The sequence below is a fragment of the Orcinus orca genome, chromosome 10 (genome assembly GCF_937001465.1).
Source record: "Orcinus orca chromosome 10, mOrcOrc1.1, whole genome shotgun sequence".
NCBI classification, from domain to species: domain Eukaryota; kingdom Metazoa; phylum Chordata; class Mammalia; order Artiodactyla; family Delphinidae; genus Orcinus; species Orcinus orca.
The window spans coordinates 64,874,044-64,892,226 of NC_064568.1; the positions used below are offsets into that span (position 1 = coordinate 64,874,044).

Genomic DNA, 18,183 nt, shown 5'->3' on the forward strand with positions numbered 1-18,183 from the left:
AAATATTTCAATTAAGCGAGAGCTGTGAGAACTTTGAAAAGTGTTATCTTTTTTAATGTGTGCAACTGAAAAATGCAATTCTTTTATCAAAACTTATTGAAAAATAAAATGAGAGATTTTTAAAACAAACACTAACACCAATCAACACTGACAAGAGCAATGATTCTGATATGAAACGAAATCCTTATCTCCAGAGCCTGTAACACATAAGCTGGGAAGAATCAGCCCAGGATCCAAGTCCAGCAAGTTTCGTTTTCTGAACTGTGCTATACTCAGCACCTACAATATACCTTATTTATACAGTATATATATATATACACACATATATATATATACACATACACACACACATATATAGTATATACACTATATTTACATATACACAGATATTTATATATACACAAATATTTATATATACAAAAATATATACGCTGTATGTGCAGGCCCTCTGAATAGTAAATACACTTCCCAGTACTCAGTGTCTCTCTTTCTCTCTCTCTCTCTCTCTCTCTCTCTCTCACACACACACACACACACACACACACACACACACCATTGCTGTCTCAGGAGTGAAGACAACAGCCAAGATTAACAAGATTTCAGGAAAAAGGATTCAAAGATGAAAGCCTTTACTTTTTGAATATTAGAATTCCAGTGTGTGTTTCTCACGTCAGAAAGGAGTTCTGGATTTAAGTTCTCCTGTGTCTTTGCAGCTAAGCAAAGCAATGAGATTTTACACCATCACTCGCTTCTCCCCTAACCCCAGCAGCTTTGTCATGTGTGGACATGACAAATCACTTTGCCCCCAAAGTCACGGCTCCGGGCCCTTTGACAGCGTGCATATACCCAGGATATACTTTCAGCTTTATCAGTGGAAACTGAAACACGTTTCAAGGCAGTGTGCCCTTATACAGAAAGAATGCTTACCTTTCAACTGACTTGGAAGCAGCCTGCAGGACGGCCATCCATCAGGGAGGTCACCAGCCACATTCCCCGAGCAGCTGACCCTGTCAGTCTTTGGAAAATACTGTTTACTCTGTAACTAATGCTGGATCCCAGGCACAAGATACAGAAACAAAATTTTAAAAGAGTTAGGCGTAAACCTCATCCCCACTAGGACCTCTTCATGAAAACAGGAGTTGCGAAGTTTCCCCAGATGATTTCTTAATACGAAAGTCTCAGCAGTTCTGGAGATTTGGAGTCGAGCATTGAAAAGTTTTGCAGCACAGCAAACTATCTACTTTTTAGTGTACTGATGAAAATTCTTTAAGCTTCCCTATGGACATAAGTGATAGACAAGTAAAAGGTTACTAGAAATGGAGTTTTCTCTTCTGTTTATTTTGATTAGATTTTTAAAAATAAGATTGAAAGTCCTCCTGAAATGAAATGCCAATTGTTCCAGAGAAAATAGGTCAGAATTATACAAAGGGGAGCCCGTGACAGACTGAACAAACCCCACAGTCAGGCAGGGCACTTGCCTTGAGATCCAGCCACCAGGAAATACCCAGAGAGGCAGACTGTTGGTTCACCAACTGGCCTTGACACTCACGGCGAGGAGAAAGAGTCAGACACTCCAGACTGGCAGGTGGCAGATTAAATAAGCAAGGGAACTTCCATGTGAGGCTTGTCTTGGGTGACGACAAGACAAGCAGATCTCCATACCTGCCCACCGGAATTTTATTTTATTTTTATTTTTTTAACATCTTTATTAGCGTATAATTTCTTTACAACGGAGTGTCAGTTTCTGCTTTATAACAAAGTGAATCAGTTATACATATGTTCCCATATCTCTTCCCTCTTGCATCTCCCTCCCTCCCACCCTGCCTATCCCACCCATCTAGGTGGTCACAAAGCACCAAGCTGATCTCCCTGTGCTATGTGGCTACTTCCCACCAGCTATCTATTTTACGTTTGGTAGCGTATATATGTCCATGCCACTCTCTCACTTTGTCCCAGCTTACCCTTCCCCCCCCGCCCCGTATCCTCAAGCCCATTCTCTAGTAGGTCTGCATCTTTATTCCCGTCTTGCCCCTAGGTTCTTCTCACCATTTTCTTTTTCTTTTTTTTTTTTAGATTCCATATGTATGTGTTAGCATACAGTATTTGTTTTTCTCTTTCTGACTTACTTCACTCTGTATGACAGTCTCTAGGTCCATCTACCTCACTACAAATAACTCAGTTTTGTTCCTTTTATGGCTGAGTAATATTCCATTGTATATATGTGCCACATCTTCTTTATCCATTCATCTGTTGATGGACATTTAGGTTGCTTCCATGTCCTGGATACTGTAAATAGAGCTGCAATGAACATTGTGGTACATGACTCTTTTTGAATTATGGTTTTCTCAGGGTATATGCCCAGTAGTTGGATTGCTGGGTTGTATGGTAGTTCTATTTTTAGTTTTTTAAGGAACCTCCATACTGTTCTCCATAGAGGTTGTATCAATTTACATTCCCACCAACAGTGCAAGAGGGTTCCCTTTTCTCCACACCCTCTCCAGCATTTATTGTTTCTAGATTTTTTGATGATGGCCACTCTAACCGGTGTGAGATGATATCTCATTGTAGTTTTGATTTGCATTTCTCTAATGATTAATGATGTTGAGCATTCTTTCATGTGTCTGTTTGCAATCTGTATATCTTCTTTGGAGAAATGTCTATGTAACTATTCTGCCCATATTTGGATTGGGCTGTTTGTGTTTTTGATATTGAGCTGCATGAGTTGCTTATATATTTTGGAGATTAATCCTTTGTCAGTTGCTTCATTTGCAAATATTTTCTCCCATCCTGAGGGTTGTCTTTTTGTCTTGTTTTATGGTTTCCTTTGCTGTGCAAAAGCTTTGAAGTTTCATTCGGTCCCATTTGTTTATTTTTGGTTTTATTTCCATTTCTCTAGGAGGTGGGTCAAAAAGGACCTTGCTGTGATTTATGTCGTAGAGTGTTCTGCCTATGTTTTCCTCTAAGAGTTTGATGGTGTCTGGCCTTACATTTAGGTCTTTAATTCATTTTGAGTTTATTTTTGTGTATGGTGTTAGGGAGTGTTCTAATTTCATTCTTTTACATGTAGCTGTCCAGTTTTCCCAGCACCACTTATTGAAGAGGCTGTCTTTTCTCCACTGTATATTCTTGCCTCCTTTATCAAAGATAAGGTGACCATATGTGCGTGGGTTTATCTCTGGGCTTTCTATCCTTTACCGTTGATCTGTATTTCTGTTTTTGTGCCAGTACCATATTGTCTTGATTACAGCAGCTTTGTAGTACAGTCTGAAATCAGGGAGCCTGATTCCTCTAGCTCCGTTTTTCCTTCTCAAGATTGCTTTGGCTATTTGGGGTCTTTTGTGTTTCCATACAAATTGTGAAATTTTTGTTCTAGTTCTGTGAAAAATGCCAGTGGTAGTTGGGTAGGGATTGCATTGAATCTGTATATTGCTTTGGGTAGTAGAGTTATTTTCACAATTTTCATTCTTCCAATCCAAGAACATGGTATATCTCTCCATCTATTTGTATCACCTTTAATTTCTTTCATCAGTGTCTTATATTTTTCTGCATACAGGTCTTTTGTATCCTTAGGTAGGTTTATTCCTAGGCATTTTATTCTTTTTGTTGCAATGGTAAATGGGAGTGTTTTCTTAATTGCACTTTCAGATTTTTCATCTTTATTGTATAGGAATGCAAGAGATTTCTGTACATTAATTTTGTATCCTGCTACTTTACCAAATTCATTGATTAGCTCTAGTAGTTTTCCAGTAGAATCTTTAGGATTCTCTCTATATAGTATCATGTCATCTGCAAACAGTGACAGGTGTACTTCTTCTTTTCCAATTTGGATTCCTTTTATTTCCATTTCTTCTCTGATTTCTGTGGCTATAACTTCCAAAATTATGTTGAATAATAGTGGTGAGAGTGGGCAACCTTGCCTTGTTCCTGATCTTAGTGGAAATGGTTTCAGCTTTTCACCATTGAGGACAATGTTGGCTGTGGGTTTTTCATATATGGCCTTTATTATATTGAGGAAAGTTCCCTCTATGCCTACTTTCTGGAGGGTTTTTATCATAATGAGTGTTGAATTTTGTTGAAAGCTTTCTCTGCATCCTTTGAGATAATCATATGGTTTTACTCCTTCAATTTGTTAATATGGTGTATCACATTGATTGATTTGCATATATTGAAGAATTCTTCCATTCCTGGGATAAACCCCACTTGATCACAGTGTATGATTCTTTAAATGTGCTGTTGGATTCTGTTTGCTGGTATTGTGTTGAGGATTTTTGCATCTATGTTCATCAGTGATATTGGCCTGTAGTTTTCTTTCTTTGTGACACCTTTGTCTGGTTTTGATATCAGAGTGATGGTGGCCTCGTAGAATGAGTTTGGGGGTGTTCCTCCCTCTGCTATAGTTTGGAAGAGTTTGAGAAGGATAGGTGTTAGCTCTTCTCTAAACGTTTGATAGAATTCGCCTGTGAAGCCATCTGGTCTCTTGGGCTTTTATTTGTTGGAAGATTTTTAATCAGTTTCAATTTCAGTGCTTGTGATTGGTCTGTTCATATTTTCTATTTCTTCCTGGTTCAGCCTCGGAAGTTTGTGCATTTCTAAGAATTCGTCCATTTCTTCCAGGTTGTCCATTTTATTGGCATATCGTTGCTTGTAGTAATCTCTCATGATCCTTTGTATTTCTGCAGTGTCACTTGTTACTTCTCCTTTTTCATTTCTAATTCTATTGACTTGAGTCTTCTCCCTTCTTTTCTTGATAAGTCTGGCTAATGGTTTATCAATTTTGTTTATCTTCTGAAAGAACCAGCTTTTAGTTTTATTGATCTTTGCTATTGTTTCCTTCATTTCTTTTTCATTTATTTCTGATCTAATCTTTATGATTTCTTTCCTTCTGCTAACTTGGGGGTTTTTTGTTCTTCTTTCTCTAATTGCTTTAGGTGTAAGGTTAGGTTGTTTATTTGAGATGTTTCTTGTTTCTTAAGGTAGCCTTGTATAGCTATAAACTTCCCTCTTAGAACTGCTTTTGCTGCATCCCATAGGTTTTGGGTCATTGTGTTTTCAATGCCATTTGTTTCTAGGTGTTTTTTGATTTCCTCTTTGATTTCTGCAGTGATCTCTTGGTTATTAAGTAATGTGTTGTTTAGCCTCCATGTGTTTATATTTCTTACAGATTTTTTCCTGTAATTGATATCTACTCTCATAGTGTTGTGGTCGGAAAAGATACTTGATACGATTTCAATTTTCCTAAATTTACCAAGGCTTGATTTGTGACCCAAGGTATGATCTATCCTGGAGAATATTCCATGAGCACTTGAGAATAATGTGTATTCTGTTGTTTTTCAATGGAATGTCCAATAAATATCAATTAAGTCCATCTTGTTTAATGTATCATTTAAAGCTTGTGTTTCCTTATTTATTTTCATTTTGGATGATATGTCCATTGGTGAAAGTGGGGTGTTATAGTCCCCTACTATTATTGTGTTACTGTCAATTTCCCCTTTTATGGCTGTTAGCATTTTCCTTATGTATTGAGGTGCTCCTATGTTGGGTGCATAAATATTTACAATTGTTATATCTTCTTCTTGGATTGATCCCTTGATCATTATATGGTGTCCTTCTTTGTCTCTTGTAATAGTCTTTGTTTTAAAGTCTATTTTGTCTAATACGGAAATTGCTACTCCAGCTTTCTTTTGGTTTCCATTTGTACTGACATCTCACACCAATTCCATAAGATAGCTGGGACCATCCTCTCCCTTTTACAAGTGAGGAAGCTGCACCCAGTAAATGTCGAATAATTTGCCCAAGGCCCCAGCTCAAAAGGGACAGAAGGAGACTCAGAATCGAGATGGGCTCTACCCTCCATCTTAGCCTCCGGTGTTAGCGTGACTGGTCAGACCAGAGGCCTCACACTCCCAAGGAGGTAGGTGTGGGGGGCAGGTAGGCCAGGGAGAAGGACTTCGGAATTCTGTACAGTGGGAGTTTTAAAAGCAAGACGCTGATGGTCAAGCATTAATGGGGAAAGGAAGGGTCAGTTCAGATCATTTCCACTGTAAGAATTTTGCTCTGGGAAAAGCAAGGGATGAGCCTGGGGTAGATCAGTCCAGCAAAGCCACCATGAGTGTTATGGCAACAAGGGATTTACTATAGGAATTAAAGTTTTCACAATTGTGGGAGGAGCAGAAAGGTCTAGAAGACTTAGAGGACAGAAGAGTCATTAGCCAGATTCCAGGGTACACTGACCCCACTGGACAAGACACAGAGCTTGAAGAAAGACCTGCGAAGCTGAGCACAGTTAGCCTCTGAAGTGGGGCTGTAAGAAGAGCTCGCGGTGGTTACAGGGGGGCTGTGGCCCCTAGCAGTCACTGCCTCTGTGGGTCTGAAGTCAAGCATCTGATGGTGGACCTGGGGCCATAGTTTGTTAGCAGATCCAGTGGTTTGGAAGATGAAAGGGCCACAAAGTGAAGGACAGCGAGGACAAGCTGGTACCCGTCAGGCACTTCTACATCTTTTCATCCCCGGATCTGGTGGACTTCCATTTCTATATTTCCACCCAAGTTCCTCTCTTGACCAAAACTAAGGGAAACTCAGCAGGAAGGGGATTCAGGAGATATGATTCAAAGCTTAACCAGGTTATCAATAGGCACTATTCAACAGAAAGAGCTAATGCAGGAAAATCAGTTAGGAAGGTGTGTACGATATAATGTGGCTGGTGGAGAGTGGGAAATAGAAGATGGGAAAGACAAAAAACAAAATGAAAAGGACTTGGCAATCTACAAACAAATATAAAGAATTCATCTTTGGGGTTAATATTAGCTAATATTAAAAATATAATCACTTAATAATATGTTGTAGTTTACAACAGTAATCTATAAAAGTATAATAATCCAGTTCTAGCATTATCAAAGGCCCTTTGCCTCTTATAGCAAAGCTTATTGTTTCTAATAAGAACATTTTAAACTGGCAATGTCATTTCGAATTAGCATTGTTAAAATTTCAAAAATGAAAATATGCTTCAGATAAAATGCTACCAAAACTTCTTAGATGGAGAACATTTCTTGGAGGTGATACGCAGTTTTACTCACCTCTAATAGGTTTTCTTGTCAGTGTGAAAAATCATGCCGGATTTTCAGTTGTGAAAATTCTTCTTGTGTTTGGAGGATTGAAGACCTATGACTTCAACAACCAAAAGAGTAAGACATGCTTGGGAGTTCTACTTCCCAGACTATTTGAGGCTGTAGAGCAATCGTTCTCCTGTTTCCTCCAACCACTGAAAAACCAAATCTCATCAGCAGTCCTATTGACCCCCAACCCGTCCAAGATGATAACTTATTGAGGTTCCCCTATTTGACTTACAAGATAAATAAGCCTTAAAGGACACAGAACCCATCCAAGATGATAACTTATTGAGGTTCCCCTATTTGACTCACAAGGTAAATAAGCCTTAAAAGACACAGAAGAAAAGAGTCTCTACCTTCCTTTAAAAATAGCAAAATTAAACAGATTTCAGGTAAACCCATGTGGGTATCAAATACTGCCTTGTAAGTGATATCACAGGCACTGGATTGAGAGTTTAGGGGGCCAGGGGTCCAATAATTTCATCATTAAAATGAGTGAACTAGACAAGATAATCTCTATCTTTTCTTTTTGTTCTAGAAATCTAACACTGCCATATAGTTTCAATAAATTTCATCCACCATCTAAGCAAAACATAAGGCAGAAAATCTTCAAACCTTAGTCGACGACCAGGTTTGAAGATTTAGAAGATAGTAGAAGACTCTGTCTACTGGCCACAGTCCCCAAAGCCTCCATACATATGGAGTCCCACTCTTTGGCATCCTTTTTTTTTTATAAGATGTCACAGAGGTTTAAAGTTGGACAGTTTTTTTAGAACAATATCACTTTCTGGTAAAACTTTTTATCAAGACCCCAAGACAAGTAATGATAATAACAGCCCCTTTCATCTGAAGGGCCTCAGCAGCTACTCACAGTACTGTTGACATACACCGTCCCACTTGAATATCAGTGAAAACCTCATCATGTAGACAGAGCTGGGGACATTACAGCTATTTGCCAAAAGAAGATACTGCAGGTCAAGGAAACTAAATGGGTTAACAAAAGCCAAGTAGACATCACGTCTGAAGATTCATGGTCTTATTTTGCTCTTTTTGTCATAACCTGCTGAGGGATTTTTTTAGACTGTAATGTCTACCAGATAGCAATCGTTTTGCAAGGCACAAAAATTGTATAGGATAATTAGAAGTGAGATTCATAATAAAGAGGTGCTTCATGGTTGTTCACTCAAGCAGGCTGGTAGCCAGTGTAAACTCAATGATATGTGATAAGCTTGTGTCAGTAGAAAGAAAATTATGTCACTGTACCTTGACAAGAATTGCTAGTGTGCAAGTTAACCCAGTAATGTTTCCTCAAGAAGATATATATGTGTATATATATATATACACACACACATATACACACACTTAATATATATACACATACATTATATACACACATATATATAACACATATATGCATACCTACACACACACACATATATATTTACATATATATATACACATACATATGGAGAACACAAACCCTCTCTATATAAATAGTGCATGTACTGTAGTAGAGGTCGCAAATATAAATGCTTTCAGGAACCAGCCAACCTTAAATTAGTCAAGTGGGCACTTGTGAAACAACCAAAATGAGGGCCATGGCGAACTGGACACTGCCGGTCCTTACTCAGCTCCAGGCTATTGTTCCTATAGGAGAATACGGGCCTGGTATTTCCAGATCTTCGCATTTTTCTAGAGAAACTGGATTCTTCTATGAAATCTCCTCATTTTTAAATGTGGGAAACTAATTCAATTTTTTTATGCTGTACAAGAAAAGAAAAAAAAATACAAACACAGCACTAATCACATCCATAGGTCCAATTAGGCCAGCAGACCACCAATATACAGCTTCTATTGAATTCCAGTGTTAATACAAGAAAGTAGTTGGCTTGTTAGCCCAGGGGTCCCAGGATAGTGGAACCTGGGACTAGGTTCTAAGGAATGAGAATCAGGTGAAACTAAAAGACAATAGTATAATTACCAAGGATAGGATGAAGACCAAAGTCCTGAAAAAAGTGAAGTGTTTGCCTAGATTTCCATCCCTCATGCCTGTGATCCAGACATGGAGAATTATTTGTGGCTCTTGAGTGAACTGTGAACCCCATCACCTCTGGGCCTTGGCACATGCTGTTCTGATGCCTGGACACCCTCTATTTCCTCCTCTCGCTTTTACTGGTCACCCTATCTTCATACTCCAGATTCCGGGCCACATCTCACCTGTTCCAAGTATCACTTAGCAACTCCGCACTCTAATCCTGTCCTTGGCAGTGCTACGCTGTATAGTTTATCACACAGAACTGTATTTGTCTGTTTTCTTGCACTTCTTCTGGATGACTCCAGAGGGTCCTTGAAGGCAAAATCTCTGCTTTATTAGAGTTTATAGTCTCAACTTTTAAAATACTGTCTGGCACATAGTTGGTGCACAGTATTTCTTAAATGAATATATGCTAAATAATAATGTAATAAAAATATTTTATAGCCTTTCAGATAAGTAATTTGAAAAGTAAAATATGACTCCAAGTAGAAAAGTTATGACATTTCTATTTTCAAGTTATAAATCCTCCTGTATCTATTTCTTATAAGCTAAAGGCAGGTCCTTTCCCTTTCTTCCTGCCTTGATAGTAGATAAGATGGCTAGATTGATGGCAGCCTTCTTGTGACTATAAGGAAAAGGCAAAGAGAATTGCAGAGGTGTTAGACTTGACGTCATTTATCGTTGAACCCACTCTGCCATCCAGTGCTGTCTGGGCCTTTCATTTGAGGAAAAGGCACTGTTTTCTAAAAATTCTAATTAAAGTATTATAAAGAATAGGAGCATTTACTCAAGGATAGAGCACTATTTTAGGAGGAGAGACTTGTTCTGTTGAAGGTTAATAAAAGATATGATTCCATGTATGAATTAACCTTGGAGGAAATTAACCTAAAGGAAAATGCCTTAAAAGAAAAAACTACACATAATGAATTAAATTATTATTACTTACTCTCTCCCCCCAAACAAATGCATGTTCATCCCAAGTTAATCACTAAATTGAAAAGGTATTTTATTCCAGCAGAAAATGAACAGTCTTTAGCAAGTAGGTCATTTGTACCTAAAGCAAATAATTAGTTACACAGGACACCAAAGAATAAGGTAAAAATCTATACAATTACTTTAACCACTTTTTTCCAGTAAAATATAAGGAACGAAAAATACATTCATGGTTACTTTCGAGTCACTGACTATGGAGTTTTTATAAAATACACTAAAATAAAATGTACTTGAAAAGAAGGACACTTTTAATATACCAACAACTTCATTTTATGTAGACGGCTTCAAGTTATATGATTTTTAACTCAAATTCTAATATTTGCAAATGAAAGACAATCTCTATGGAGTTGGATTTACTTTGTCCTGTTTAAAACAATTTCTAACAACTTGTTAAACTATGATTAAGGCAGCATGACTCAAGTACAATATTAGAAAAATATAAGTGGCAAAATATTCAATTGTTTTTCTAGGAGAGGAAGACAAGTAAAAAGCTTTATTCAAACATCTGAATAGGGGAAGACACATCCAGCGGCTCCATCCTCCATCCTGAAGTCACCTGGGTCTTGAGATCCCAGGTCAGGGTCCTCATCTGAAGTAGAAGGACACGTCAGAATAATTCCAGGTCCCTTGAGATAATTGAGATAATCAGAGGTTGCTGACAAATGAGATGTAGGGATTTCAAAAGGAAGGAGGCTAAACAAAAAAAGACGAGCCAAATGCCAGGAATCATCATGGAAGATAAGCAATCAAATAAATGTAATTGCCGACAAAGATGTGACTGAAGCATGAATAAAACAACGAGGCAAACGTTTTAAGCAGTAGAACGGGAAAAAGGAGACAATGGATCCAATTAGGGATAGAAAAGCAAATAACAGTGTTACACACTTCAAGAATGTCAGTCTGACTTTGCTATTTTATTGACAATTTTGATGTGTGGGTTATTTCATGTATCATATGGTAGTAAATGCTGGGATCACAAGGGTTCACCTGTACGTTGAAAGGCCATATTACAATTTGCATAGATTTTGATACACTGAAGAGAGCCTCAAAGTACTCAATGACAAAACATATTTTTCCTTTCAAAATATACTTTTAACTGCCACCAAAGTGAAATTACTTGCATAATGGGTGAAATTACTTGCAAAATGGTTTAATCAAAATCCAAATGCTAATTGATGAATGTATTATGTAAAAGCATCATTTAGTAGGCAGATTTCACCAAAATGAATCCTTGTTAGTTTTTTGTTATGAAATACGGACAAGAAAAAGCCAGAGGGCAGATATTCAAATCCTTGTCAACAAGCCTCCCCCAGTTTAGCTATCCTATGGCTGTTATATATGCTATGACCCATCCAGAATGCCAGGTTCACATAAAAGTTTAAAACTGCAAAGAGTGGGAACCATAAAGTCACACTGGGATGAGGTCCCCCTACACTGAGATTTTACTATCTCATAGTAAAATGTGTACATATACGCCTGTGTGCCTGGAATTTTATTCATAAAGAACATGCATAACAGAGATTAGAATCACAGTAGACTATATTCTGTGAAACAAAGGAACAGACAGTTGGAAACTAATCTGGATGAGAAGATTCAGTTAATCAGTCACAGAAAATGGAAGCAAGTGTTTCTTATATACTGTGCACACTACAGACAAATACACAAAGGCAAAGCTTGGTAGAGAGATGCACCAATCATTGTTTCCACGCTCAGCCATTTAGACCCCTGGTTTTGAAAGAACATTTCAGAATTACTAATTTGCAGATGGTAGGAGGCCATGTATGAAGTAATGTTAATATGTCCAACGTAAAATACATATTAAACAAGTGTACTTACTTATTTAATCTCATTTCTAACCTCAGGAAATCAGAGCATCCTTCCTATCATTGTGGCCTAAATGAGGTTTTATCACAAAAATAAGTCGTTCAGAGTCCTCTCTTCCTGAACAATAATAAGACTATAAGGTCTGAGGATCTCATGTCTAAACAACTGTGAATAGCATCCAAAGGATAGAAAGATTACAAAAAGTGGATTTGCTTCCAACGACCCTGGTGGTAAACTTCTGGCTCTTTGAGTGACTCTCATGTTTTGTATGTAGTGGAAAGCCTGCGTTTCCTTTTGTCCTCATCAAAATAATATAACTATCACCTTGCACACGTCTCTGCCTCGAGTACACATCCCATGTATGCGTCCCATTCCTCTAAGCCTATGCTTTTCAAAAAGTGATCCCATGACCCCCTCCCCCATCCACTCCATCAAACCCACTTTTGTATGTTATGCTTGGGAATGCAATATGATACAAACCCCATGGAAGAGAATTTGGCCATAGCTAACAAAATTATATATTCATCTCCCCTTGAACCCAGCAGTCCCACCTCTAGGAATTTATCTTGAAGCTAATCCTCCAAAAATATAAAAGTATATATGCACACGTTTATTCATTGCAGCATTATTTGTAACTGCAAAATATTGGAAACTGCTTAAATGTCCAAGCACAGGAAATGGTTGAATAAACTCTGGCACAGACACACAACAAATACTATCCCCTCCTAGAAACGAAAGAGGAAACTCTCTAGGAAGTGATGCGAGATGAGGTCCAAAAGCTCTCGTAAGTGAAAAATCGAAGCACAAAACATCATATCCCGTACTTTTGTTTAAGAAAGAAGAGGAGGGCTTCCCTGGTGGCGCAGTGGTTGAGAGCCCGCCTGCCGATGCAGGGGACACGGGTTCGTGCCCCGGTCCAGGAAGATCCCACATGCCGCGGAGCGGCTGGGCCCGTGAGCCATGGCCGCTGAGCCTGCGTGTCCGAAGCCTCTGCTCCGCAACGGGAGAGGCCACAACAGTGAGAGGCCCGCGTACCACAAAAAAAAAAAAAAAAAAAGAAAGAAAGAAAGAAGAGGAAGGGAACTAAGAAAACATACATATATCTACTTCTCTTTACAAAAAAATTACAGGGGAAAAATAAAACAGAAATAATTAAGTTGGTTACCTAATCTATTAATTACAATTGATAATATTTATAATTAATCATTATAAATAATTATAACCACAATGTAGGGGGAAACCTAATTTGAATAATTTATAAGTTTTGACCACATGCCCTGCTTGTCCTCCATCTCGGGCAGGGCAGGGAGATGGGAGAACTGGAAAGATCCTGAACTCTTTTTAGCAGGTTATTTTTTGTAGTACATGTGGGTGAAGGTATTCTGATACTATCTCAGATGTAACACGGGATTGAGCAGATGAGTCAGTATGCTGATGTTTCGGGAAGCCAGGATTCTCACTGGGAAAGGAGGGACACGTAAATGTGGGATGGGAGAAGGCAAGAAAAGGTAAACTGGAATTGGAGATACTGGCATAGACACATGATACCTAAAATACGTGTGTGTGTGTATATGCATGTACATATATATGCATGTACATGTGCCCGTGTGTAGAACATATGCATGTGTGCACGCATAATTATGTGTGTGGGTGTGTGTGTATATGTATGTGTCTGTGCAGGTACATGTGCCCATGTATATGTGTAGACCCCGTGCTTGTGTGCATGTGTACTTATACATGTGGGTGCACTTGTATATTTCTTGGCTCTTTCCAGGAACAATGAGGACAGGTGAGGTGCAGAACTTGATCTCTAATACCACTCCCCACAACAAGGAACCAGGGTCCTTGGAGAAGTGGCTGAAAGCCGGGCTGGGGAAGGGTGATCCTGGAGCTACAAGATGAGCCTGAAACATTCTGTTACACCAGAAGGTAAAAATGTGCTCCAAAGAATCATGGAAATATGACCCAGGCACAAGGAGCCATCTTGAAGGGGCTCTACTGGCCAAATCTGGAATAATATGAGCTTAAAACTATATGAGGGGACTTCCCTGGTGGTCCAGTGGTAATGAATCCTCCTTGCAATGCAGGGGACATGGGTTTGACCCCTGGTCAGGGAACTAAGATCCCACATGCTGCAGGAAAATAGGCCCACATGCCACAACTACTGAGCTCGTGAACCTCAACTAGAGAGCCTGCGTGCCGCAAACTACAGAGCCCATGCACCACAACTAGAGAAGAGAAAAACCCTCACGCTACTACTAGACAGAAGTCCATGTGCTGCAACAAAGAGCCCGCGTGCCTCAATGAAAGATCCTGTGTGTTGCAACTAAGACCCAACGCAGCCAAAAATAAATAAAATAAATCTTAAAAAAAACAACAACTAAATGAGGATAATAATTAGAGGCCACTTGGGGTGGGGTGGGGAGGGGACACATGAAGCCATGTGTCCATACAGATAACACACATATGTATGCATACATACATGGGGGGGAGGGAGAGTTCTTGGTTCCAGGACAATGTCACGCACTGACAGGTACCCACGGAGTGGGTGCTGAAGTGGGTCATGATGACCTTTCCAGGTGTTACATTCATACCCTGAGTTTTGTTCTTACAGTTCAAATAGTTGACAATTAAGCCCAAGAGAATGTTGCTTCTTTGGGCTCTCAGGTGATATTCTCTTTCTTAACATCAATATTTTACTGCTAGGAAGAGAGTCACAATGTCTGATGAACGCTATCAAGGAGATGGCAAATATAGAGGACTGAGGTCTCTTTACAGTTTCTTTATGACTCCTCTGAACATTAGTGTAATATATCTAGAAAAATAAATTAAGAGGTTTAATTGAAGTTTTATGACAAAATGAGGACATTTTTTAACGGGAATTTAAAAGTTCTGAGCATTGCTACTCAAAGCATTAAACAAATGAAAAGCAATGAAAAGAAAAACTCCAAACTGGCCTAGACATCCCCAGGTGACCCAGCAAGAACATTTTCCTGTGATGTGGTAATTGCACAAACTTCTGTCATTTTTCTCTCTGCCCTACTATCTTTCAGAGAGCCTAAAGCCGATCAATAACATTCATTTTACGTCTAAAATACTGGCAGTTGAAAGGTGGATTAAGTACAATCAAGACCTCTGAAAAGTGCCACCAGTGCTTTTAAGTGACCATGATAAGAAGGCTTTCCAGTAGATTAAAAAAACAAAAGTAACATTCATACAGAAAGGCAAATAAAACCCCAGAAATGATGGAATGGAAGAACGCAAAGACCAGCAGAGAGGAACAGTGATGGCAGAGTAAAGAAGCCAGAAGGGTGCCCCTCTGAAACACTTTAAAGGTCAGAGAGTGAAATGAGAAAGCGGGGGGAATGTTCTAGACAGGCCAGCTGGGAGGAAATGTTTTCTGATTTCTATAGTATGGACCCAGCAAAGAAGCCAGCCAACCCGTGGTGGAGTCACTCATTTTGAAGCCAGTCTATTTTGTTTAAGAGATGCTTTAATAACCTAATGTCCAGCTAAGGAAATGTTGGCACTGCCAAGTTGAATAAACATGAAACAGCACCACTTGGGCTAAACATACCACCCTATTTGGGGTTAAACACACCAGAAATGTATCAGAATTTAAAATGTATATTTCTGAGACAATTCCATCAGTGGCTTTGTGAGAAAATATTTTTGAATATTTTAAATCATCACTGAGAAAAAGGACATTTCCATTTTGTAGGAAGTTTGTCACTTTTTCTTCTTTTTATTTCGTTGAAATTTTTATGAGAAGCATATCAGAGCAAGCAAAATAGCTTTAACAACTTACTGAGAGAACCCTAAATCATATTTTCATGACAGAAATATATACATATATTATTAGAAAAAGTGCCTATTTCCAGAAACAAAAACTAACTCTTCCTGGTCATCTGTTTTCTTTTCTTTTCTTTTTAACTATCTACTCTCACTAAATTTTCCAAGATACATATTTTGGGGTTTCATTATTCTTCAATACTGAAAATGGACTTATGTTTCAATCTTTTTTAATATAACTTGCTTTCTTCTATGTTCTAATAAGAATGCTTCCTGAAATATAGATAAGAACATGATGGTATCTAAGTCCTAACACACAGGCACAATCCCGCCCCTGTGTGAACAAGGATATCACCCCACAGTATCATATTAAAAGCAGTTCTAAATATGACTTGGGCAGAATTGTTGCTTTATAGCTCTGTACCTTTTAAATTAGAAATTTTTCAGATTTCACGTAACCCAATTTGTGGTATATGCATATTACTTTTTAGACTATATCTAGCACATGATCAACTCAAAAATAAATTTCCCAATACCATGAACATGGCTCATGACCTCTACTTATAACCTGTGCAGCACCTTCAAGGTGAGGGAACTTACTCCTTCAGATTTTTTCTTTTCCTGATCGAAGCGGTTAGATTCCATACCACCCAATTAGGTAATTAAAGGATCAAGTACAGATCCAGCCAACTCTGGAAACAAAGTTGCAAGGGCTGTAGAGTGGAGCCTGCTGCCTTAGAGACACCCTCCCGACCCAATTCATTCCTCCTCTCCTGCCCCCTTCCCCATCTGCCTGACCCCACCCCCAACAAGGTTGAGGCAATGCTGTGGTATTTTGAGACTAGCTCCAAAGGTGGATGAAGCCACAAAGCACAACTAGAAATATGTGAAGACATTTAGGGCAACTCATTAATCAAATTTTAAAAAACTGGGTGTGCAAACCTTCAGAGTATGTGGCATCTTATACATCAAGAATTCAGGAACCTTCTCCTCCCATGGTAAAAAGTGTTTAAGTGGGCTGTGTTGAGAGTCAATTTATAATAACTGACTATTTTTATGGTATTAGTACACAATAACTATGTTTTTTTTTCTTTCTGCGATTTTGTGCAAATAATCCTTTCCTTTCTTATGTAAATAGTATTAAAAATTAAATGATCACAAAAGACTTTTAGGCATTTACTTTATGGGGCCATAATGTTTTCCAAGTCAGAGATAGGCTAACTGTTGCAGGTTGGGTTTCCCAAAAACAGATGCAAGATGGATTGGGGATCAACAGCTGTGAAGGATAAGGGACACAAAGCTGGATTGGGCGAAGGGAAAAGGGAACTTCAACTCCTAGCTAGGAGCTTCAGCGAGCGGGGCCCATTAGAGCTGGTTGGGAGGAGATGGCCAGCGAGGCTTTCATCCCTTTCGCCATGTCAGTCACTGGAAGGGGGCTGTTTGAACAGAGGGAGACAGGGCAAAGCATCTCTGCCGCCGAGGCAGACACACAAGGACACGTGACAAGTTCGGACTGTCTGCTCACTGCACTCCCCACAGCTGGCCGGCAAGCTCTTCCTTGAAGAAAGATCCAGGCAGTACACTCCGTGTACACCAAGCTGGTACTAACTGGCTAGACTAGGGCCTTACCTAGCAGCCTCTTTCAAAGTTATCTGTATCCTCTGCTCTGTAGAGCAGTTCCATTTAACAAACAAACATTTAAACAAAAAGTATTTGACATTCCTACATGACTTTGGAAACACAGGGAGAGTCGCTCTTAGGGAGGCTACCTTGAGCTGCTTCCCATGTCTGTTGAGCCAGTTACATCAGCAAGGCTGGCAAGCACTCTCCTTTGTAAAAGCCACCATCGGCGTCTGGCCCTGGGTCAGAGCTGGGCCCACAGCTCTGCGGTCTGCTCAGGTTCAGGGAACCCCCAGCAAATGGCAGAGTGTCCTTCACTTCAGACATCTTCAGGAACTAGAAGAAGTGAACCACAGTGATTTCTGGCTTGCTAGTCAGTTAAAACCACAGACCAACAAGAAGTGCTTTCCAGGTGATGATGTAAACAGCAACCTCCCCAGGCCCCTCTCAAACAGCTGGGGTGCCTGAGGAGAAGAAACATTGGGAGCTGACTGCCTAACAGCCCCCCTCAAACAGGCCATTTCTAGACTTGCTTTCCTCCTCCAGCATAATCATGCTCATCCTCGTTGCTATGGGGATTACCCTGAGGGTCATCACTTGTGAACAAGCGCAGGTTTGGACAGCCCTCTCCAGTCTGATGTTTCTCTTGCCCCCTTGATCTGAACATGACGACACTGAGAACAGAGCCTGGAGTCCAGAGAACCCCCAAGGTCAATATCATGGTCCCAAGCTCTGGACTCCAATAATGCCTTATCATCATTCAAGCTTGTTGAAGACTCGCCTACTCTGACTCTTGATTTTCATCCTGACTGA

General features: G+C 39.4%; 1 protein-coding gene across 3 annotated transcripts in view; it reads right to left on the reverse strand.

The window, feature by feature from the left end:
* Positions 1 to 10,130: 10,130 nt before the first annotated feature.
* The window catches only part of LRRC1 (leucine rich repeat containing 1), a 172,036-nt gene continuing 163,983 nt past the window's right edge, over positions 10,131 to 18,183 (reverse strand). For 2 of the 3 annotated variants that reach the window (XR_007479816.1, XM_049716242.1), the window contains one exon: positions 10,131 to 10,760. The gene's annotated coding sequence lies outside the window, so the exon portion shown is untranslated. The remainder of the gene's footprint in view (positions 10,761 to 18,183) is intronic. The other variant, XM_049716243.1, reaches the window with a different exon arrangement.